Genomic DNA, 26,342 nt, shown 5'->3' on the forward strand with positions numbered 1-26,342 from the left:
TGCATGTTGTAGCAGTTATGATTTTATAGCTACTACAACGTGAATGTTAGGTGAGCAAGTCGAATTCGGGTTGTAGTAGTTATCAAACTGTAGCTGCTATAATGTGAATGATAGGTGAACATGATTGAATTCATATTGTAGCAGTTATGAAATCGTAGTTACTACAAGATGTGTAGAAGCTAAAAAATCGCAGTTGCTACAATGTCAATACTTTTGGACAGGTTAAGTATAGATTGTAGTGGCTACAAAATCATAGTTATTACAACATATGTAACTACTACAATATGACCGACTAGTTCAGGATTTAGGCTAGAGATTTAGGAGAGAGATAATAATAAAAATAATATTAGAGGACAAGAGTGTAATTGTATGTGGATTGCTAATACAGGTGAAGCGCCCTTTTGATAAAAAGTTAAAGTGGGACATCCTTTGATGATTTGAAAAACAACACCTTTTTACCTTGTGCCCATTAATTTTTATATATCCTCTAGTTAAATTGCATAAATAAAATGATTAGCTATGATAAGTAATTAATTAATGAAGTAATTATTTTTTCTTTACTCTGTTTGTTCTTTGGCTTTGTATTTCAACAGTAGACCCAACAATCTCTTAGCATCGGTCTTCCAACAACAGAACTGCTTGTAACTGAGGCAGCATATTTTTATCGCAAAATTTTGACTTTGTTCAATGATAATTGTTTTTTTTTTGCAGGTGATATTTAACTCGGGAAGGATCTCTACCATGATTTATGGAGCTATTGTCACAATTATATTCCGCAGATACATTTGGGTACTCCTACAATGACACAGATAACCTAATCAAATGCTCCTCCTACGATAGAGTACATTTGGGCAGCGGTGGCATTGTTCCTAGATATCAACTTGTTCTTGTGTCTACTTACTTTTCAGAGCATCTGAAAGTTAAGGAAGAACTAATTAAGCTCCAATGTCGAGTTGGATGGAATAGTGATTATCCTGCTGACTGTATTGATTCTATTGATTTGACTATCAATATCAAAAATAATCTTTTAAAACCTATTAATTTAGTAGAATATCATGAAATAAAAAAATAAACGACACTACTAAAAAATACTATTAATCCAAAACCTTCTTTTTAACATAACCAAACAAGTATTTAAATACACCTAAAACCCTAAGGCATATCAGGACAAAAAAAACCTAACAGAAAGAAAAAAATCTTTACGGATTTTAAATTTTGAAAATCTTAAACGAACTAAAAATATAAAAATAACTTTAATAAAAGACAAAATATTCATATCCTCCATCAGTCGCCATGGATTGAAGAGAATTCAATCCTCAAATTTAAAGTAGTGTCATGTAGTAACTCAGGAAGAGGAAGAAGATCTTTGATATTAAATAGGCAAAATCTACTAACAGACTTTTGTATCGGTAGGTTGAAAAATCACATGTTTAGTTTCTTCCTCGTCTTCATAATACTGAGAATGAGATGCTGCATGAAGAGAAGCCCCAATGTCTGATCCATCATTGGCCATGGCAACCAGCACAGAAGCTGAGGCCTCTTCTCCAAACTTTCTCTAAAGATAGTGCAGTGTTCATATACCCCGCTGTCCATGGCAATCATTGTCCTCTTCATGTTGGAGTTGTCGTATCCGAGCTTCTTCATAATGTCAATGATTCTTGCAGCAGTGAGACAAGCCCCACGCTTAGCCACAATATTGCACACTTGGATGACCACTTTCCTTGCTTTTAAGGAGGAATTAGAGGTGGGAAGGAGGCTGCCGGAAACTGGAGCAAGGACACAATGGGTGTTGCCGCAGTTTGGGACTCATGGAGGACTTCTTACTCGCCCACCATTGGAGGCTAACCTCTCTCGGTTCAACATAGCGTCATCCCCTTGCCCTGGCTGGTGAGACTGTGCCCTCGCGGAGGAGCCGGCGGGATGGCCGGAGCTTTGGCTTTTGCTGATGCTTCGTTGCGTTCTCTGATCACAATGGGAAGGGTGGCTTTCCGCTGGTGCAGAGGCATCTCTACGGTGCTTAGTGGATGCTGCAGACGGATACTGTCATGAGGAGATAGCTGCTGGTTTTGGAGGATGCACAAGTTCGCCTACATCAATTCTGGAGTGGAACAGAAAGGTGAGATGCTCATGGAGTCACCCCCAACCAAGATCTCCGATTGTTCCATTGGACGAAGGAAGAGATGGAAGGGAGAAAGCTAGAAGTGGCTGCGGTGTTCTCGTGGGCTGGGGAGTGCACTGCTGGCCGGCAGTCGAGGCTCTGGAGTGGAGGTCGGAGCCTTCTGGTTTCATGGTGGACATAGTTTGGAGCTGTTCAGGGTGGAGGAATGCTAACCACACCATCGCTGCTGGGCTGCTGAGGGACTGCCAGGTTCGAGTGTCTCTCCGGCGTGGAGGTTGGTCGGTATTAGCTTGCGAAGGCGGAGAGCCAAGGAGCACACAATTGTGGTGACGATGGGACATATATTCATTAGTGACAGTGATGCATGTTAGTTGGTGTTTGCATATACTAACCTAGTGCTTTCTATGTACAAATGTCAATCTTTGTGTGCTGCACTATATCATTAGACGGTCCTATGGATATTCTGTTCCGATTTGGCATTTGCTCAGACATGATAGATGGTAGTCATGTGTCATAAGTTATTGTATGTCTGTTTCAGACCATATACATATTTATTAAAGTTGAAGAGTTGGAGATCCCCAATAAATCATGCATTTTGGTCCCAACAACTTGATCAGCTTAAGTATCATGATGCACGGTTGACATGACTAAGTTGACATGACTAGTTCTGTAGCACAAAGGGAACTTCAAGTTGTGGAGGAACACTGTCTCCGAATAAGGCAGCTTCTACAGTCAATCTCAATAGAACTCTTTGAACTATTTCACTTAGATACATTTCAGAAATTAACTTCTCATAGATTTGTTCACCAAGGTTCAAACTTTCAGCATCGACCGCGTGATCATAATCTATTGTTAGCAAATATGAGGAGCGAAAGTTTCCCCATTCCATGTTAATAACCATTTCTCCAGAGTTAGGAAGTGGACCTCTCCGCTTCTTAATTGCATCAGCACACTCCAAATATGCTGCATTTGTACCAGTGCCAAGTATAATAGATGATGTTCGAGGAAGATTTTAAGAAATTAATAGAATTTAAATACATCAAATTAAATTCAATTTATCTGCCGAGATAATCTGAACAAATAATCTCAGGCTACCAACAAGGGATGGTTTCTACCAAGTGTTGACTGCAGAGTGGCTGAGCGAGCAAAGCGTCCGAGCGGTCAGATCGGCCGAGCAGGAAGAGCGTCCAAGTGGCAGAGTGACCGAGTGGACAGATCGACCTAGCGGCAAATTGGTCTGAGTGACCGACCGGGTAGTGCGGTCGAGGGGGGAAAGGCAGGGTTGCCTAAATGCAAAGTAGCTCGAGCGACAGAGCAACTGATCAGGACGAGCAGCTGAGAAGCCGACTAGGTAGAGTCGCCAATAGGTTAGAGCTTCCGAGAGGGCAGAACGGTTGAGCGACAAATCGACCGAGCGATAGAGTTGCAGAAGGGGATGATCGGGCAGAACAACCTAACAGTAGAAGGCAAGGCGGCCTAAAGGCAAAGCAACCCAATCAGTTGAAGAGGCCGAGCGGGCGAAGCGACCGAGCGAGCGAGTGGACCAAGGCCTGCAATGGTCGCAATTTCCTTAAAATAAATTCGCCCCACCTCCGGCTGTGCTTCGATATTTTCTCGGGTCGTTTGTTTCTCAGGATACAACGGTTAACCGTCATTCCCACAAAGCACTAGTGGTCATGGTGAACTGAGAGGTACCCAACTGCTACCACGAATACTCTGCCGAACAAGAGATGTACGACAAAGGAGGAGGGGAACAGAGATGGAGCCCTTCTACTTTCTTCTTATGTGTCTCTCTGCTCAAGACCATGCTCCTTATATAACAGCACCATCCCTCACTTGTGTTGAATGCTGAGTAATGGTCATTAAATACTCAGGGATTAATGATAGTCAGCAATCATCGATTACCTTCTTGAGCAGCAAATAAAAAGAATCCATGTGAGCCATCCGTTATTCCACTTGGGCAAATTTTGTCCGTGCGAGCCAACTTGGTTCAGTGCAATCCGGATCTTAGATTTGCACCCTCCCCCTGAGCACCCACACATTAGAGAGAGTCTCTTTCTATTAATTTGTTTATATCATCAATGCATATGAATCAATATAAACCAACTAATATGCCTTAAAATACCTAATGTGAAACTAAAGTCTCATTCACAATGAAACTTCTATGCTCTTCCACCTCTTCTCCATTCACATATATATCCAACCAACAAATGCCGCCAACAAGGGTTCCAAATGTATCATTAACCAAAGCTATAACTTGCATATCAATACCCTGTCTTTGCAGGGCCCAAGTCAATTCACCCACCAAATCTTCAACAACGGTTCCATTTACATTGAAACTCTTTGTCCACTTAATAAGAGTGTCGAAAGCAATTGATGTTTGCTTAACGGGAAATGAGAAGGTAAAACCAAGTTCTCTCTACTTGCAATTGGGAAGGTGAAAAGGGACCGAGTCAGTTCATCCACCACTTCTTCACCAAGTATTCCATTTACATTGAAACCCTTTGTCCACTTAATAAGAGTGTTGGAAGCAATTGAGGTTTGCTTAACTAGAAACAAGAAGGTAAAACCAAGTTCTCTCTGCTTGCCATTGAGAAGGTGAAAATCCTCATCTCCAGAAGCAATAAAATTTGCTAAAGCTGAAGCAATGAAATCAAACAGTAGTTCATCTGAACCATGACATCTTTGGCGTAATGGTCAGGGGTCAATTTTCAGGAACTGACGAATTGAGATTTATCCCACCATATATCTAATTCGTATATACCTATATTTATCTCCCTCTATATCTATGGGGCTGGTACTAGGCGGCTGTTAAGGTAACGAATTTACTTTTTTTTTTTTTTTGAGAGAGAGAGATTGGCACCTCATGTCCCCTCGGAACGATCTAGTGGCTAGTGCATGAAGTGCTGCCAACTTGAGGTCTAGGGTTCGAATCTCGGCTATGCCAAGGTAAATACCTCCCTCATGTGCCAGTCAGTATTCCAAGGGCTAGTAGCCACTCATGATTTACCTCCTTCGTGTTGTCCCTAGGATGGGTTGGCACGGGCACTGGGGGTGAGCACAGTCGCCTTTTGCCAACTTGAGAGATTGACACCTCGACGACACTAGGGGGTCATTAAGATAGCATATCTATCTTTTTTTTAAGGGATTGACACGCCGATACTAGGAGGTCGTTAAGGTAGCAAATGTACCTTTTTTTACTTGAGGGATTGACACCTCACCCCCGGGGCTATGGTGCAATGGAAGGGCACCCAGTTATCACCTAAGCACCCATGATTCGATTCCCAACTATGGCGCATTTGTAGGAATTTTTCCTTCAAATGGGACGCGCAACTAAGGGATTTTGGGTTTATGGGCCACTTACCGCGAGCGCTTTCCAATTTACCCTAGCGACTGATGAAAACTTTCATGGGGTCGAGCCGGTAGTCCCAAGTTCAATGTTACCTGATTGGTTAATCATTTTTTTTAGGGATTAATACCTAGCTCTCAGAGTTTGGCACAAATGGTAAATGCATGGTAGTTTGCTTGTAGTAGGCAAGATTCGAGTCCCAAGGAATGCATCTCCTGTGTTCATCCTACCATGCACTTAACATTTGTTCTCCTGATGAACCTCCTTCTATCAACGTGGGATTGTCACATGGGGAGTCGTTAATGTAATGGTTCCACTTTGTTTTTTTTAGGGATTGACACCTCACACGTTTGCTTCAGAACACGCCCTTCCTCATCTATGTAGTATGCTAAAGTTAGTACCTCCAAGGTGTAGAACAATCCTCTCTCATCCCCAATGGGGAGTCTGTTGACAAAGCTAATGGGCATCTTAAGCATGCTCCCATCCTCAAACCCGAGCCCAGAGTGCATCTCTTTTTTGTCATCATTTTGAACATAACTCAAATATGGAAGCACTTTTCCATCAACAGTTTCTCTATCAGGGAATTCTTAGTATTCGAAATCTGTAGCATGTCATCACCAACTTCATCGATAACTTCACCTTATCATCATTATAAACTAGATCATTGACTATTTTCATACTGTCATCCACGTCTTCCTAATTATAAAAAATTTCTTCTGTTAAGGTTGCAAGGTTACAAAAACAGTCTCACATTGAAAATACATGGGAAAGATCATGGGTTTATAAGAAAAAGATATCTTCATTGGTATGAGGCCTTTTGAGTAGAGCTCAAGAGCAAAATCATGAGGACTTAGGCCCAAAGTGGACAATATCATACCATTGTGGAGGTATCTAAATTCTTTTTGATATTACATCTTCCACCACATCAAACCAGTTTGAAAATTCCTCTATCTGTAATGTACAAGAAAACTCGAGAAGTTCAATTGAAAATCTGATATCTATAAGATCTTGCACCGCTAGATGCTAGGATAACTTTACAACTTATCTCTGTAGGTCTTTAAGTATCTTTTGTTGGGTGTTACAATTATGGTGTGAAGCTTCCTTAGTAGGAACATATCTATCATGACCATGATGACTATCCATGGGATCGATCTAGATGAGTTCTGATTGGCGCTGTGCTAAGGCAAAATTTTCCTGTGACTTACCTGCATGTATCTAACTGGGGCCAACAATACTAGACCGCTTAGGGTGAGTGTTATCACTTTTTACTCCAATAGATGAGCTCTGATACCACCCTAGGGTGTAGTCAAGTCGGTCACCACATGGTAGATTTGTAGAATTTAGCAAGAGTCTATCCTCAGCAAAGCCGACAGAAATACCCTCCAATGAGGTGGTTTGCTATGTTTTCCTTATTTACTCCCTCCCAATCATATCGGGTAATTATATATATGAGGGTCGCCAGGGTGACAGATTTCACCTTTTGAAAAATAGATCAGTTCTAATATCAATTGACACCAGACAAAATAGTGATTATCCTGCGGATTATATTGATTCCATTGATTTAACTGTTAAATATCAGAAACAATCTTCTAAAATTTGTAGAATCAAAAGAATACCAAAAATATGGAAATAGATGATATTGTTGAAAAATATTATTAATACAAAAACTTCTTTTGACATTAATTAAACAAGTATTTAAATATACCTTAATCCTGTCTGAAAGTCGATGAGATGGAAAGATGGGGATGTGGCACTCCCGCTGACCGCCTGTAGATTCCGCTCCGACCTGCAACACAGATTATGTCAGCGCCGAGCCAGGGAAGGGGTCCCCGGCGTTGGCCCTCCGACGCTTAAGCCAGTCACCAACGATGAAGTAGAAGGTGGAGCAACAAGAATGAAGAGTAGCAAGAATAGTGTCTATCACGTATTGCATACCTCTACTGATGCTTGGACCCTCTTTATATAGAGCTCCTGTAGCGCGCGTGCACGCTCCCCAAGGTGAGTACGCCTCCCAAAGTTTTTCCTGAAAAGACTTGTCAATAAAGTGTCTCTGACACAGTACCTTAACGGGTCGAGCATATCTCTGAAGTGATGGTGGAAGCTTCCGCCGTACGATCTTCTAGTTATCCATGCTCGGTGTTGGCGGCACCAACTCCCAAAAGGATGTCGATGGATATCAGAGGGAGTCTACTTCTAGGCCGAGTAGGTTGGTCGCTTGGCTGAAATTTTGCTGCTCCGGTGTCTCATCCGGTCGGCAAGAACTTCGCTACTCCTGTGCGTGTGTTCGCTTGGCCAGAATTTCGCTGCTCCGGTGTCTCATCCAGTCGGCTAGAACTTCGCTACTCCTGTGCATGTGTCCGCTTGACCGTAACTTCGCTGCTCCAGTGTCTCGTCCGATCGGCCAAAATTTCGTTATGCTTGTGTCACGTCCGCTCATCCGAAGTTCCACTCTACCAATGTCGAGTCCTGCTGCCAGACCGAGCGGGGTAGTCACTTCGCCCAGCTTCTGCACATTTTCTCTTACTTCGTCCGGCGTCCAATACTCCATTGAGTGTCGGTCATTCACACCTCCCCATGTCGAAAGCGGGATCGGACCGGAACCTTCTTCTCCCAGAAGGGGCATGCTCGCCCGATCGGCCGATTATATCTGAGCATTGACCACCTTAACTTTGACCTCCACCATGGCAGCTATCCTGCGCGAGGTGGGGCCCCTCCTTATCACCGCATCATACCTAAAACCTTAAGATGTACAAGAAAGGAAACATCTTAACATAAAAGAAAAAAATTCTAATAAAAATAAAAAAAATCTTAACATACCTAACTCAAAATCCAAAAAAAAGACAAAATCTTCAGATCCTCTACATCAAATGCGCTGTTAATACTCGAGGTTAATGTTCAAATCTATAACATGAATCGCTTGTGCTTGTGCTTGTGCTTGTGCTTGTGCTTGTGCTTGTGTTTGTGTTTGTACTTGTGCTTGTGTTTGTGTTCATGCTTGTGTTTGTACTTGTGCTCACGTTTATGTCCATGCTTGTGTTTGTGTATGTACTTGTGCTTGCATTTATGTCCATGTTTGTGTTTGTACTTGTGTTTATGTTCATGCTTGTGTTTGTGTTTGTGTTTGTGTTGTGATTGTGTTTGTGTATATATTCATGCTTGTGCTTGTGCTTAGTTTGTGCCCTACTTGTGTTTTGTTATTTAAATATTTCATTATGTACTGACATGATTATAAATAAACACACACTACAATAAATATAACTTTTCGCAGTGTATAATTATGTTATTTGCAACATGCGTCACACGCTACACAACTGCAAGCTATTGAAAGTCATAAGACATCAACAACGCATGCTTTGCACTACGATTAAAAGCATTCACAGCCACAGTGTGCTACAGATAAGAGCATTTGCAAAGCACGTCAACAAATATAACTTTCCGCAGTGCATAATTATATGATTTGCAACGTGTGTCGCACGCTACCCAACTGCAAGCTATTGAAAGTCATAAGACATCAACAACGCACATCGTGCACTATGATTAAAAGCATTCACAGGGTGCACAGTTTGCTACAGATAAGAGCATTTGCAAAGCATGTCACGCGCCACGATTAAGAGCATTCGCAACGAACGTCGTGCGCTACGGTAAAGAGGTGATCATTGTCTTTTTTTCCTAAAATGCATCCATACCATTAATGTATGAAATTACATTATAAATTGTTTACAATATAAATTCATTATAGCAAAAAAATGATTACGCTCACCTCACACGCCCCTCATAGCAACCCGTATTCATTGTTTTATATATATGTATTCCAATAAGGAGTAGATAATAGAAAATTTCCCATTTATCGAATTGGATATATAAAACTTTATATATAGATAAGTGAATACAAATTTTATTAAGACAGGATCCATCCTCCCGTCTACAACAAGAGTTCGTTCTAGATTTTGATAGGTTCAAATAACACCGAAATAATTTGGGGCTTAGTTCCTCCATCCGCCTTGCTACATCCATCCCCATCCTGATAAAAGAATTGTGTCGTCCAATTGGCGTTGACTGTTACACTCTTGAAGTACTCTTTTAATGGAGAATCCCAACTAAGAGATCCATTCAATTCTCTTAGCTCCCTCGCCACTTACTATAAGACACCTTTGTCGTACATGTAGCATTGAATACATTTTGCCACATCGCCTCTTTCTATCTCATCATGTAGTAAGTAAATGTTGTTTGCACCAATGAGTTTGATTAAGTCCATCGACTATATATATATATATATATATATATATGAGAGAGAGAGAGAGAGAGAGAGAGAAAAGTGTGTGTGATCTGGTAGTTGTAGATCAAAGCGCTAAATGGGAGGGTGAATAATATTCGTTGCTTTTTTACTTTTTAAAACTAAGTATGAGTGCAAAGTACGCAACGGAAAGATAGAAAACGAAAAAACAAACACACAAAGAGAAGGTCGATTAGTTGGTTCGAAGCCTTCAACAACTCCTACTCCAGGACTCATGGCCCTTCAGACCAAAACATTGAAAAATCCAGTAAAGACCTCTTCTGAAACCGACGGAAGAATGAATCGAGTATAGGAACACAAAACAAGGATAGTGTAACAAACTACTCTGCCTTAGCAATAAATTAAATATCTTTAAGTAAATTGTTACCAATCACAAAGTATGTCGATGTGGGATGCTCGTGTGTTGGTGTTGGTCTACCGGCAACAGTCAAATGTCGTAGAGCAATAGCGCAGTAGTAGAGCATAGTCAAAGTAGTAGAAGAATTGTAGCAACTCGTATTGATGTTCTGTGAGTACTGTTTTGAATTCTGGCACCTCCAACCTTGTCTGAGGCATCTCTAACTGCAAGATTTATCCCCTCAGCTTCAAACTCGATAAGCTCCATAGATGATGCTTTTTATCCACCCAAGAGTGCCTTCCAGATGCTCTGAGACACCTCCAATGTAGTTCGAGGCACCTTCCATGTGCTCCAAGATGCCTCCCCGTAGCATAAACTTTATCCTCAAAGTTTATCTATCTAAGGGCGTCTCCGCCCTATCCAGGGGTGCTTTCGTGTAGCTCCGAGGTGCCTTTGAGCAGCTTTGAGGTGGCTTGAGCACAATTCACCTGAGGCTAACTTGTATATTTTAGCTTCTATAAGGCATGTTAGTCCAAATACCAAAGAGATCTTACAAAATAAAGTTAACACAATATAAAATAATATTAATTAATTAATTTGACAATCTCGGGACTGTTTAGTTCTAAATTTTAGATTTTTCATGAAACCATGGGTCGAACTGATGTCTACTTTTCCCTCAACAGAGAATGTGCCCTCACCTACTTCTCTCAGGAGAGTTTACCTGATGTCAAACCGGCCATCCAAACCGTTTGGACTTTTGCTCAGTATCCGAGACTTTAGAACTTTCTGTTGGACGTCTGATCCCGGAACCGTCCAGTCTTCCGTCCGGTGTTCACAGCCTCCAGGACTTTCACCTACTATCTTCGACCAATAGGATTTTCCGTCCAATGTCCTTGACCTGCTAAGACTTTTGCCCAGCCTCTCAAAACAGGACTTCCTTTCCAAGCCGCAACTAGGGCTTTCCACCTGTCTAGTATTCACTAGGACTTTTGTCTTGCCTAAGCTCACTTACGACTTCCTACACGCTCAATCAAAATTATTAGAACTATAATAATTTTTAACTTTGAACTCTTTGTCATTATCAAAACTTGGATTCAATCATCTGATGCTTCATGCACCAATAATCTCCCTCTTTTTTATTATGATAATATAATTCAAAGTTAAGTAAAATATAACTAGTTAAGAATAACTAAGACCTATACAAGTAAGAATTTTCAATTGTCTTTTTTCATAGTTAAAATTTCTAAGTATAGAAACAGAACGCTTTTCAAGGTTTTTCCAAACAAATATTTTAACTTTAAGTTCCCCCTATAAAGTAGCACTTAACTTTGAAAAATATCTAACTTTTAAAAAAAATTCAAAAAATATTTAGCTTTGAAAATACTTAGAGGGCATTTGGTTATCCATGTTTTCATTTTCATTTTTTGGAAAATGTACATTTTCTGGAAAATGGAAAATGACTTTTAAACATTCTCTACTTTTCTAGAAAATGTTATCTATCTTTTTAGAAAATAGATGTGAAAAATGCAAATCAAACACTATTTTCCAAAAAACACGCATTTTCTAGAAAATAAAAATGAAAAACATGTAAACCAAACACTCCCTTAGTTTTTGAAAGAAAAAAAAATTGCTTTTGAAAAAGAACTTAGATATTGAAAAAAAAACTTTAATTTCCTTTTTCTCCTTAGTTTTTAAAACCTTAGCCCCCTTTTTAAAAAGTTTAACTTGAAATAGTAGTTAGCTTTTGAAAAATGCTTACTCTGAGAAAATACTTATAAACCTTTCAATCTATGTATAAAATACAATAAAAATAAAGAGAAAAAGAGATAAAGATAATAAAGTCATTATTACGTTTCCATATTAACGTGAAGTATAGTACTCAATTTTGTCTTTAAATTAATGCTCGTTGGTGTTCCAAAAGTACCTTTTCGGAATCCCGAAGAGGAAGAGTTCAAAAAATATATTTGAAAAAAGCTTAATTTGAGAAAGTACCTAGGTTTAGAAAAATAAAAAATTTAACTTTTAATCTTGTTCTCCTCTTTTGACATATATATAACTCCCCCCCCCCCCCCAACATAATGCCTTAAAACAATTGAAAAAATTTTAAGTAATTGTTTAAAAAAAAAATGAAGATACAAGTATCAAAATAATTGTTTTGTTTAAGAAAAAAACTTTAAAATTAAAAATTGGGTAAAGTTAATAACATGAGTATAATCCTAGAATTCAAGCATGTGTAAAAAAATAACCTATCGCGAGCGCTTCCCAATTTATCTTAACGGCCGATGGAAAACTTCCATGGGACGGAGTCGGTCTCCTCAGGTTTGACGTTACCTAACCTGATTAATCATTTTTTTTATGGATTGACACCTAGCCCCAAGGCTTGGCACAAATGACAAATGCATGGTAGTTTACCTATAGTGGGCAAGGTTCAAGTCCTAGGGAATACATCATATGTGTTCATCCCGGCATGCACTTAACACTTGTGCTCCTAATGAATCTCCTTCCATCGGCGTGGGGGCTATCGCATAGGGGATCATTAATGTGGTGGTTCCACATTTTATTTTTTTGAGGGATTCACACCTCCTCACACATTTCTTCACAACACGCCATTCCTCATTCCTCCCTAACTGTACATGTAGTACATGGAAGTTAGTACCTCCAAGGTCCAAGGTGTAGACAAATCTCTCTCATCCTCGATGGGGAGTCTGTTGACAAAACTAATGAGTATCTTGAGCATGCTCCCATCCTTGGACTCAAGCCCAGAGTGCATCTCTTCTTTGTCATCATTTTGAACATAACTCAAACATGGAAGTTATTTTCTGACAACATGTCTCTATCAGAGGAGTTCTCAGTATTCAAAACCTATAATATGCCATCACCAACTTCATCGATAACTTCATCCACCTCATCATCGTCATAAACTAGATCATCAACTATTTTGATCTTGTCATCCACGTCTTCCTTATTATAAAAAAATTTCTTTCACCACATCAAACCAGTCAGAAAATTCCTTGGTCCGCAACGCACTAGAAAACTCAAGAAGTTCAATTGAAAATCTGATATCTATAAGATCTTGTGCTGCTAGATGTTGGGATAACTTTGTAACTTATCTATGTAGATCTTCAAGTATCTTGTCCTAGGTATTACGATCACAGTGCGAGACTTCGTTAGTAGGAACTTGTCTATCATAACCACGATCATAACCATGACAACCATCCATGGGATCTAGACGAGTTTTGATTGCTACTATGCTAGGGAAAAATTTCCTTATGATTTACTTGCATGTATCTAACTAGGGCCTGACAATACTAGTGACATGGGGTGAGTGTTATCACTTTTTACTCCAATAGATGAGCTCTGATACCACCCCAGGGCATAGCCAAGCCGGTCACCACATGGTAGGTTTGTAGAATTGAGTAAGGGTCGATTCTCGGTACCAATAGAATAGCTCTTATTAAAAGAGATAAAAGCGAATTAACAGAATTAACCGGGTCAAATCACCTAATCAAATTAAATTAATATTTGATTATTCTAATAATTCTGTTATAATTATTAGAATAATTCTCAGAATTATTCTTAGAATAATTCTCAGAATTATTCTTAGAATAATTCTGTTATTTATTAATTGGTCAATTGACCAAGTACTTTTTGAACATTATATATTGTATTGTCCTTAGGGTAAATATCAATCAACAATAGATTTTATTGCTCTCATATTATTTCTTGCTCTCTCCCTATTCTTCTTTTTGCATGGTATCAGAGCAATCTCTTTTTATCTTCCTGCAACTTCTTGAGGTGGAGATCCAATAAACGGTGAACCCTTTTTAATTTGTTTTCCCTCAAGCCTCTTCTTCTTTCCTACGTATTTTAATTTCTTGTTCTTCTCTGTTTTCTTCCATCGCCAACCCCTTTGTTTCTCTTTCCTCTTCCTTAATCTCTATGTTTCTCTTCCGCAAAAAAAGGGTTTCATTAACGATTCTTTCTTTATGATTTTTCTCCACGACCGTCAACCACAAGGGAGAAGCTCTTTCTTGTGACGTCGTCCAACAGCTGCCGCCGGATAAGTTATTTTTACTTTAGATGTCAAATACTCAATGACATCAAAGAGGTCAAAAGCAAAGTTCAGACCGATGTCAGATTTGTCACATCATTGGTCATACTAGAAATATATGTAAGACCGTTGGATTCGATAGAGGGGGGGGGTGAATATCGATTCGATAAAGATGAGTATAAACGCAGCGGAAAACTAAAATAGACACAGGTGTTTTTTACTTCGTTCGGAGCCTGTGACGACTCCTACTCGAAGGCCCGTACTCCGTGAGTACTTTCGTTGGGCAATCACTATCAATTCGAATGAAGATTACAAATAAGTACAAGAATTGACAGAAATAAAATACCGACAAGAGAAGAAGAGTTAGACTTTAAGAAAGCGCTTTGTCGGAATAGCCTCGTGGCGTCGCAGGAGCGTAGAGCAGCAGAGCAAGCAGTAAGTTTTCAGTGCAGACTTGATGTTTTTGAAGCTCCTACCTGGGGCTTCTTTTATATGCTGTCCCGGGCGCCTGGATCCCTTCCGGGCGCCTGGAACGTGACGTAGCTGCACGAACCATGATGCTCCACGTGGCGACGACTCGGCTGGATGAAATTTGCCTTCCGGGCGCCCGGATCCCTTCCGGGCGCCCGGACCTCCGGGCGCCCGGATCCCCTCCGGGCGCCCGGATCCCCTCCGGGCGCCCGGACCACCTTGTTTCAGAAAGCTCCTTTTTCCTGCAAAACAGGGTTAGTCCGAGGCAAATATGTATCCTGTAAAACAGATTGTTAGCACAGTTAAAGTTCAATAGATGGATAAGAAAGAGTATGACTTAGATTCCGTCTTTCCGAGACCGGAATCTAGTCACGATCTCGACTTAGATATCCGAAATGGATCTAAGCCGGATCGACGCCTAATGTCCCCTTCCCGGGAACGCGTCCTCACAGTCACTCCCCTCCAGTGACTTACCTCACTTACCTGCCAGACGTCCGGTCAGCCCGTCGACCCGCTTGGACTTCTCGCCAGCTATCCGGTCAGCCCGTCGACCTAGCTGGACTTCTCGCCAGCTATCCGGTCAGCCCGTCGACCTAGCTGGACTTCTCGCCAAGCGTCCGGTCAGCCCGTCGACCCGCTTGGACTTCTCGCCAGCTATCCGGTCAGCCCGTCGACCTAGCTGGACTTTTCCTGCACACTTGATAAAAGTGTCAGACAACAACAAACCTAACTTAACCTGATTTGTCATTCATCAAAACCTGAGTTAGACCGTTAGTGCTAACCGCACCAACAATCTCCCCCTTTTTGATGGAATGACAACCTGGTTAAGTTAGTGATAAAAAATATGCAAGAATCAAGCATGATTTTTAAGGTTTAAGTTAGTTTTTCAAGTTTGCATTAAGTTGCTCTAACTTAACCAACCTAACCCTCCCCCTTTGGCATACATCAAAAAACGAGGGTAAACAAACATAGTGAGAATTACTGAAAATAATAAGACTTTGAAAAATAACTGAGTTTTTAAATCCAAGAAAAGATCAAATTGACTTGGGGGAGTCTAAAGTTTGAAAACTTGTTTAAAGCATTAGCTTTTAGTTTTTAGAAAAAATGCTAAGTGTAGATAGGTTAATTTTCAAACATAAGTGTATAAGGATTAAATTTCAAAAAAAAAATTTTCAAAACAAGTTTCAACATAAGTTTGAAATGCTATATAAACATAAGTTTTCAACACCAAAATTCCAAAACTAAGTTTGAAAAAATCTTTTTTTTTTTTTTCAAAATCAAGAAAAATAATTTTGAGAAGCTTAGTTTGTAAACTAAATTTTGTAAGATTTTTCCTTCAAATCAAATTGTCAAAATTGAGTAAAATCAAATTTTTAAGAACTAGACTCAGGACAATTTTCAAAGTGAAATTAAGTTTAAATCTTTACTTTTAGTTTTCAAAGGAGTTTGGTAAAAGTAAGAACATATTTTTAGAATGTGTTTATAAAATTTGTTCTCCAAAATCAAATTTTCAAAAAGGTATTAGATTCAAAAGCGGTTTAAAATACTTGAAGAAGTCAGTTTTTAAACAAGTTGTTTTTAAACTTTGATTTTCAAAGTTAAGTTTAAAATTCAATTTGGCAAACTAAATAGTTATATTTCTCCCCCTGAATTTGATACCTATCTCTAACCAGCTGTCTAACCAATTAGGTACTAACTAACTATCAGAAGATAGTAGCGTTCACTAGGTTAGTCAGATTAAGTTAATTATAATCAGTCAGTGTTTGACTTGACTGATGAACTTTAATCTGATTAATATCTGATTTGTATTTAACGTCCAGACTTATGCTGATGCACTGAAATAAGCATCTTAGGTCTAGACAGTTGGCCTATGCATCTCACCCCTTTCTATGTTTGTCAAACACAAGCAAGGTAACCCTAGGGTGTTGGTGAGATGCTCAAAAACTAGTCCTATGGGTACATGCTTTCTAAGGAGGTAAACTTAGTCTAAGGCAAAAACTGTTTTTGAAAGTCTAAGAATGGAAATTTTGAAAACAAACAAGTTTAGCCTATAAGTTGATAAAATCATTTTTGAAAGGATTTTTGAAATTTCCTAGGCTATTGAGATAGAACATATTCAATGTAAGTTTGAAATGTCACTAGATAAATCCAAAATATTTTACAAATAGTATAGCTACAGAAGTAGGTCATCACTAAAGCTACTGAGATGATGAAGGGGGTGGTCCAGATCCCAAGGATCGAAGAAGTGCCATCAGCCCAGTGTGGCGGGTGTCCCCGGCAGCTCGTAACTCGGTAACCTCTCGCCGTATGTCCCGATGAAAATCGGAGTTCTCCTGCTGGAGACTCGCCATGGCTCTCTCTAGTCCGGTCATACGGTCGGCTAGAGTGCGGGGAGTGTGTCGTGGTGCTCAAGCTGGGGGTGGTGGTGGAGCCGGTGCGTCTTCCTCCGGAAATAGTGCGAGCATGAACTCGTCCATCTGTGCGTCTGGATCGGGCTGGTGCTGTGCCCCCCTCCGCCAAGTCATAGTCCCGTCATCTCTATCTACCTGGATGCCGGCTAGGGAAAAGTTCCGAGAGGATATAACATCGAACTCGGTCATATGGGCAACGTCTCCTCTAGTGACATCAATGTGCAGTGAGGACATATAGGCTGTCAGAATGTGACCAAATGGCATATGGACTCGACTGTCAGTCACGTATCCGGCTGCGTAAATGATGGTGGAGAAGATATGTAGGCTAATGTCAATCTCCAACCTATGAATCAGGGCATAAAGTAGGAATGAATGGAATGGGCACATCACAGCGATGTCCCGAGTGGTCAGTGGTAAAATGCAAAGAACTACAACCCTATAAAGAGCGTAGTCCTGGACTCTAAGTTCTACTGACCTAAACTGTGTCACAGTGGGATCTCTCTCTCCCCCAAAAAAATACGAATACATCGTATCGAGAGTAATATGTGAGTAGGGATCGTCGAATGGTAGATCCTCGGAGGATAGCACAAAAAGGGGCAAGTAGAAGGACGCAACTCTAAAATCTCTCGGATAGTCGTAGGGGAAAATACGATATCAGTGCCTGCTGCCCTAGTGGTATAGGTGAAGTCATCTACTTTTACTAAGTTATTGCAAAATTCGGCACATAGACTTATGTTTATTGGACTGGTACATTCTACAAGGTTCCTTAAATTGTAGTGGCCTATAACCTCTAAGGCAGAGGGACATGACCTTAGGAAGAACGCTCTGTCTATGCAGGTAGTCCTAATGGCCTTATAGATGGTGGACTCAAATTTAATCCTAAGTTCGTCTGTGGGAAACCTAGGGTCTGTACTAGCATTGGAGGGTCCAGCACCAGTATTTGTTCGTTTCTTACTGTATATAAATAATAAAAAAAAATTTAGAAGACAACAACAAAAAGAAATATTTTAGAGAGGGGAAGAATATTTTACCGAGGAGCCATCGAAAAAATATAGATTTGACGGCCTCGGTTGAATCGCAACAGCGTCTTCACCGCACGAAAATTTTAATTTAGAGTACTTTCGCACTGAGGTTCAAAGTGAACCTTGGCAAAAGTGAGAATGAGTGGGGCAGAGGTTGGGGGCGCCTGCTGCCCCTTATTTATAGGGCACTCCGGGCACCCGGGGTTGCTGGGGCGGGGCGCCTGGAACCCCTTCCGGGCGCCCCCGACGAGAATACCAGGGGCGCCCGCCCCTGGTTTTTGACCTCCTTTTTTTTTTTTTTTTTTTTTTTTTTTTATTGAGATTAAAGTTTTGAAAATAGTTTTTAAGTTTACAATTAAAATTTTGAAAGAAATTTTTAAGTTTAAAATTAAAATTTTGAAATTAATTTTTAAGTTTAAAATTTTGAAAATAATTTTTAAGTTTAAAATTAAAGTTTTGAAATTAATTTTTTAAGTTTAAAATTAAAGTTTTGAAATTAATTTTTAAGTTTAAAATTAAAATTTTGAAATTAATTTTTAAGTTTAAAATTGAAATTTTTAAGTTAAAATTTTGAAAATGATTTTTAAGTTTACAATTTTGAAAATAATTTTTAAGTTTAAAATTGAAATTTTTAAGTTAAAATTTTGAAAATGATTTTTAAGTTTAAAATTGAAATTTTTAAGTTAAAATTTTGAAAATGATTTTTGAGTTTAAAATTTTGAAAATAATTTTTAAGTTTAAAATTGAAATTTTTAAGTTAAAATTTTGAAAATGATTTTTAAGTTTAAAATTGAAATTTTTAAGTTAAAATTTTGAAAATGATTTTTGAGTTTAAAATTTTTGAAACTAATTTTTAGAGCCTTATTCATCTCACCCGAACTATATTATCAATCAGGGAAACCTATGGTTTTGTGAGATGAAATTGGTTTGATTATAGAGTTTTGGTTTAACTAGTGTTAGATTCAGACTTAGCTTTGGTTTCCACAAATAGGCATTCTTCGGATAAACTTCTAAGCTTGGTGAGTCTCATGGACATCATTAGAAGTAACCAACCTTTCGAAGTTTTACGAATAGTCCTATCCACGGAACTTAGTACTAAATCTTGATCTAACTGGTTAGGATTCGTTTAAGGGTAGCTTCGGTCAGTTCCACTTGGCCAAATGCACCAGATCGAAGCCATATCTTTCTAGACATGTGATGCCCAAGCTTCCCTAACGTACTATCATCCAAAAACTTCACCAGTACCATGAGTCAAGTTAAACTTGGTCTCTTTTTACTAATCCTAATTACCCTGTCGGGTTAGTTTGTTTTGGGTTACCCTGTCGGGTATGTTAGTTTTGGAGGTGCCAGCTATTCTGGAGCCTCCCCCTGAATTATTGGCCCTTAATTTAGATTTTGGGTTTGTGTCGATTCTTTTTATAGTTATAATCAACTTGGTGATAATCTAAATTTTGTTGAGTTTTGAATTTTGATTTTAAGTTAAATTTATATTTTAGTTTTTGATCTGATTTATTCAAGTTTATATAATGTATTTTATCTTTAGGTATATAGAATTGATTAAGTCCTACTTGCGTGGTTAAGCACGCTTTCGGGACCCAAGCTTGTTTAGTTGCTTTGTGTTGGGTTAATAATGATTTAAAGGTTTTGTTTGAGTTTGACTTATATCCAAGTCCGGTTTTATTATAGCATGCCTTTTGGTTATTTAGAATTAAATCTAAATTTTTAGATCTTGTTGTGAATTTTTCCAACAATTCTTTTAACTTATTAATTTCATTTTTTAATGATAAATTCTCCTCAAGTGTTCGATCTTGAGTTGGATTCGAATTTTTTAATTGTTCCTTGAGGTTTTGATTTTCCTCAAGAAGCGATTTATTTTCATTTTCCAACTTAACTACTTTTTTATTTAAACACGAGATAATTCTAAAGAATTTACGATTTAAGTTTAGGTATACCTCTTCGGAACCTTCGGAAACGAGTGCGGACTCGTGGCTTGATTCGGGTTCGGACCCGTCTTCCGATTCCTCTGATTCGTCTTCCGTTTCAGCTTCGCGAGCCATCAGCGCGAGGTGACTTTGGTGCTTTTGCCTTTCTCCCTCCGATTCGTCTGAGGAGGAATCGTCCCATGTTGCTTTGAGGGCTTTCTTCTTTGTTGACTTTGATTTGTCAAGTTTCAATCTTGGGCATTCATTCTTGTAGTGCCCCTTTTTGTTACATCCGAAACATGTGACATTTCTTGAGTCGGCTGGCGAACTGATCTTCTGAAGATCCTGTTTGCTGAAGCTTCTCTTTTTCCTGGTGAACATTTTCCTTACCAGGTTCACCAGGTGTTCTTCGTCTTCAGAGTCTTGATCGGAATCTTCTTCAGATTCGGGTTTGTTCTTCTTTTCTTTAGAGGAACCTGCAAATAAAGCTACACCTTTCTCGACCCCGGCGTTAGTTTGCTCATGAAGTTCTAATTCACAGAAGAGTTCATCCAATTTTAATTTAGATAAATTTTTTGAAATTTTGTAGGCATCTACAATTGATGCCCACAAATTATTTCGCGGAAAAGCATTTAACGCGTACCTTATTAAGTCTCGGTTCTCCATTTGGTGGCCTATCGCGTGGAGACCGTTGAGGATATCTTTGACCCTCGCGTGGAGCTGACTTGCCGTTTCTCCTTCCTGCATTTTTATATTAAAAATTTTGTTTAACAGCAAATCTCTTTTTGTTACCTTCGCGTCGCTTGTTCCTTCGTGCAGCTCAATCAGTTTATCCCAAAGCTCCTTAGCGTTTTCATGCGGTCCGACCCGGTTCAGTTCTTCTCGTGTTAGTCCGCAGTGTAGAGTATTGATGGCTTTGTTTTCAATTGATGCCTTTTTCTTTAAATCATTTGTCCATTCTTCAGGGTCTACTATTTTCCCGGAGTTGTCTACTGGAATTTTGTAAGCCTTTGTAACGCTCATCCATTGGTCGTAGTCTGTCTTCATGTAGACCTCCATTCTCCTCTTCCAGTACGAAAAATCATCCCCGTTGAATAGGGGAGGACGTACTGTGCTGAAGCCTTCTTGTTGAGACATCTTATCCTGCACACACTAAATTAACTGGAAAAAGAAAATCCCAAGACTTCGTCTTGGATTAGCAGTGCGGGGAAAAATAGAAACTCTAAGTTGGTGTTGTACCAATTTAGATTTTAAGTGCAACGAAAAAAATCTTCCAAAAAGATAATAATATTAGTTTGGAATTAAAAAAATTTTCCACCCCCTGTCTGATTGGTGGTTGCACCAAATCAGAGCGGTACCTGCTCTGATACCACTTGTAAGACCGTTGGATTCGATAAGGGGGGGGGGTGAATATCGATTCGATAAAGATGAGTATAAACGCAGCGGAAAACTAAAATAGACACAGGTGTTTTTTACTTCGTTCGGAGCCTGTGACGACTCCTACTCGAAGGCCCGTACTCCGTGAGTACTTTCGTTGGGCAATCACTATCAATTCGAATGAAGATTACAAATAAGTACAAGAATTGACAGAAATAAAATACCGACAAGAGAAGAAGAGTTAGACTTTAAGAAAGCGCTTTGTCGGAATAGCCTCGTGGCGTCGCAGGAGCGTAGAGCAGCAGAGCAAGCAGTAAGTTCTCAGTGAAGACTTGATATCTTTGAAGCTCCTACCTGGGGCTTCTTTTATATGCTGTCCCGGGCGCCTGGAACGTGACGTAGCTGCACGAACCATGATGCTCCACGTGGCAACGACTCGGCTGGATGAAATTTGCCTTCCGGGCGCCCGGACCTCCGGGCGCCCGGATCCCCTCCGGGCGCCCGGATCCCCTCCGGGCGCCCGGATCCCCTCTTCTCCGCAAAACACGGTTAGTCCGAGGCAAATATGTATCCTGTAAAACAGATTGTTAGCACAGTTAAAGTTCAATAGATGGATAAGAAAGAGTATGACTTAGATTCCGTCTTTCCGAGACCAGAATCTAGTCACGATCTCGACTTAGATATCCGAAATGGATCTAAGCCGGATCGACGCCTAATGTCCCCTTCCCGGGAACGCGTCCTCACAGTCACTCCCCTCCAGTGACTTACCTCACTTACCTGCCAGACGTCCGGTCAGCCCGTCGACCCATCTGGACTTCTCGCCAAGCGTCCGGTCAGCCCGTCGACCCGCTTGGACTTCTCGCCAGCTATTCGGTCAGCCCGTCGACCTAGCTGGACTTCTCGCCAAGCGTCCGGTCAGCCCGTCGACCCGCTTGGACTTCTCGCCAGCTATCCGGTCAGCCCGTCGACCTAGCTGGACTTTTCCTGCACACTTGATAAAAGTGTCTGACAACAACAAACTTAACTTAACCTGATTTGTCATTCATCAAAACCTGAGTTAGACCGTTAGTGCTAACAGCACCAACAATATATGCCCTAAAAGACTTGATTGGTCTTGGGTAAAATGTAAATTTGTCTTGGAATTGGACATTTTGATATTCAATGTCCTAGCCCATTTGACTCAAATTTCATTGGTGGTCCTACAACCTCAAGACAACTATCTATTTCATAAGTATATCCTAAAGTCCTCTCATCTGTGCCTACTTGTGGTAAAACCCCAGAGTTTTCATCTACTGATTGGTATATTGACACTGGAGCAACTCATCATGTCACATCAGATTATAATATCCTTACAAATGTAATGTCATATTTTGGCTCAGATACGGTTCAAATAGGCGATGGTTCAGGTTTGCAAATTGCTAATCTTGTAAATACGTATGTTCATTTATCTAATTAAACTTTTCATATGCGCAATGTCTTTTATGTTCCATCTATCACTAAAAATTTACTTTTTACACGTCAGTTTTATCTTGATAACAATGTCATTTTTAAGTTTCATCATAATCATTATCTTATAAAGGATAGAGGAACAAATGATATTATGTTTTATGGGAGAATCAAAAATGTCCTCTACTATCTTCAGAGTTCTTCAATCAAAGCTTTTATTGGTGAACATAGAAATAAACTAGCTTGGCATGCTCGACTTGGTCATCCTTCTCTTCGTATTGTTCAGTCAATTATCAATAGGTATGGTTTACCTACTTCCATTACCTCCTCTCCATCTCATTCATGTAGGGCTAGCATGGAATATAAAAGTCATAAACTACCTTTCTCTTCATCTAATCATGTTTCTAATTTTTCACTTGAAATAAACCATTCTAATGTTTGGGGTCCTGCACCTATTTTGTCTAATCAAGGTTTCCAATATTATGTTACCTTCATTGATCATTTTAATAAATATACTTGGCTCTATCCTATGACAAGAAAATCTAATTTATTTGATATATTCTGTAATTTTCAAATTCAAGTTGAACGATATTTTAATCGTAAAATACTCTTTTTTCATTCTGATTGGGGAGGCGAATATCAAGCTCTCCATCATCATCTTGTCTCTTGTGGAATTGTTCATCGAGTTTCTTATCCTCACACTCCAGAACAAAATAACTCTGTTGAAAGAAAACATAGATATAGTTGAAATTGCCTTAGCTCTTCTTCATCATGCATCAATTCCGTGAAAATTTTGGGATGAAGATGTTAGCACTGCAGTATATCTCATAAATCGACTTCCTACTCCATTGCTCAATCATAAGTGTCATTTTGAAAAACTTTATAATCAAACCCCTGATTACACTTTCCTTTGAATTTTGGTTGCGCATGTTATCCATGGTTATGCCCCTATTCTAAACAAAAACTTGACACTCGTTCACTACAATGTGTTTTTCTTGGTTATAGTAATTTGCACCATGGTTATCGTTGCTTACATATACCAACAGGATGAATTTATATTTCACGACATGTTACTTTTGATGAGTCTCTATTCCTTTTTTCGGTAGTGATGTGCGTAGATTGTATACACTTGTTTAGCATGTTTTGACGCACATTCATATATTTTATGCATATTTTATCTATGCATTTTCATACTTCCAGCTTTGTTTTTAGCATATTTACTCTTATTTGGAGATCTGCTTTTGTGCATTTTCTGTATGCAGGAGTCGTATTTGGAGAAGAATTTATGATCGAGGCTAGTCCGTTGAATCTCTTTACTGCTTCTTCTACTGGCAGGTCACCTTGTCTGAACTCGATAAATTCTTCATAGTGTTTATTTGTGACTCGAAGATGGAAGAATTCTTCGTAGAACTCTGCCTCAAAGTCAGCCCAGCTCATCTGGTTGGCTGCTCTCTTGCTCTTAATTATCTCCCACCACATGCGAGCATCTCCAGACAGGCATAAAAAAGCACACTTGACCTTCTCGACTTCTGGCCAGTCAAGAAGCTCCATTGTGCTCTCTAGCGTTTTGAACCAAGCCTGGACATCCTAGGGCTCAGTCGTGCTTGAGAAGCTTTCTGGTTTCAGCTTCTGCCACTAGATAAGATATGCTTCTTGTCTTTTAACTGTTGTGACGACTTCCGGGGCAGTTAGTGGGACCTCAGTCACCACTGGAGTCCATGTTTACAGTTGGGGAAGTGGTAGGAACTGGTTGCTGATTAGCCATCAGATTGACAATCACTTATTGTTGCTCTGCTACTTGTCTCTGGAGTTGAGCAACAACTTCAAAAAGATTGGTCTCAGTTGTTCTGGGCTCCTCGTTCTCCTGAGCTCGGTTCTCAGTACGAGTAGTACGAGGACGCCTTCTTCTTGACATCTCGTCATGCAGAGGGAAAACTTGAAATCATCAATATACTTTCTGGATATATCTTACTTAACCATGATTCTTGACTTTAAACACATATGAGCAGGTACTTCTAAACATTTCTCTATACTGCAAGCACTAAAGGAAAAGCATAAAAGAAAGTATAAATACATTCTTACTTGAAGACGGCAAGGCTGGTGCTGATATGTGATGCTGGAGAATAGGAACTGCTCTGATACCAACTTGTAACACCCCACCCTCCTCACTACTAGTCTATGAGGATGGGGCGCTATTGGACTACTAACTTTACTTAATTAGAGTTGTTCACATGTAAAGATCAATACATAAACTCTCTAAACATGCAACTGATAGCAGTGGAAAACATAAACAACTTATCTCTGCATTCTACTCCAGCATATGAACACAACTTAAAACTATGCATCAATCTAAACATGCTGAAATATATGTATTAATTCTAAACATGCATGCAACAATGGTACAACTCAAATAGTAAGACTAATATGCATAGCAATTCTAACAAGAAAATTCTAAATACATAAAGTCATTTTATGAATTAAAATGATCTACATGAATAAACAATTTCAATAGTCTAAATACAAAATATCTTATTAAAATCTTTAATTAAATCCCAAGGCTTCTATAATCTAGGCATCACACATCCATTTGCACCTCCTTGTCGCCCTCCTTTACTATAGCTTTTCCTTTCCTTTATCTGCAGTAAGAGGAAAAATGCATCTATAAGCAAAATTGCTTAGTAAGCGCTATCTAACTCACAAAACTCGAATATGCATGTAACTAGAAGAAATCTAAAACTGAATGCTCAAAAAGAAATACTACACATGCTTATCTAATAGCAAAAGAAACTAAGCATATTGAAATACTAAACATGTAAGCAAATCTAAACAACATGTCAGTATATAAAAAAACTAAAGAAACTAAGCATACTGAAATACTAAACATGTAAGCAAATCTAAACAACATGTCAGTAAATAAGAAAACTAAACTTGCTGAATTTTAAACCTATGTGAAGCTTGTTTCATTTGTTCCAAAATCTTATAATCTTATACTTGAAAATAATAATAACTTTTCTCTTGAGCCCTGGCTTAGTACCAATGCGCGCTCCCTAATAGAAACTAAGGTAGCGAGCCATCAGTCCTACGAGGGTAAAAACCTTGGTCTTACCAGGGCCAAGACCTCGGAATTGGTCACCTGGATTTATTTAACGACAACCTCAGAAGTCGGGTACTAGCCTCTTAAAATAAAATACTTGTTATCTTTTAATACTCTTATAATAAAATGCCTTGGCATTTCTTTGAGCACTTGGCGTGCTGCTGACCCCAATTCTTGAAATTTAGGGATCCTATCAAGACCTTGGTCTTTTCTTACTTATAGCTACTCATAATCCCTTACAAAGGTTTAATAGAACACATAATCATTCCACTAAAATACATGGCTTCTCATGCTTGTTAAAATAGCAAGAAAACTAACTGTATGCTTCAATTTAAAGAGCTATTAGAAGCAAATGAACACATATGTGCATATGTATCAAAATCTGGAACATGATCAAGGACTATCCTGCTCACGGCAGCCACAAAAGAAAGAACACTAAACTGTAGCTA

At 39.3% G+C, this 26,342-nt stretch overlaps 1 pseudogene; it reads right to left on the reverse strand.

The window, feature by feature from the left end:
* Positions 1 to 1,390: 1,390 nt before the first annotated feature.
* LOC121972623 lies at positions 1,391 to 12,869 on the reverse strand (annotated as a pseudogene).
* Between the last annotated feature and the right edge of the window lie 13,473 nt (positions 12,870 to 26,342).

Source organism: Zingiber officinale, chromosome 4A (assembly GCF_018446385.1).
Source record: "Zingiber officinale cultivar Zhangliang chromosome 4A, Zo_v1.1, whole genome shotgun sequence".
In the NCBI taxonomy this organism is placed as follows: domain Eukaryota; kingdom Viridiplantae; phylum Streptophyta; class Magnoliopsida; order Zingiberales; family Zingiberaceae; genus Zingiber; species Zingiber officinale.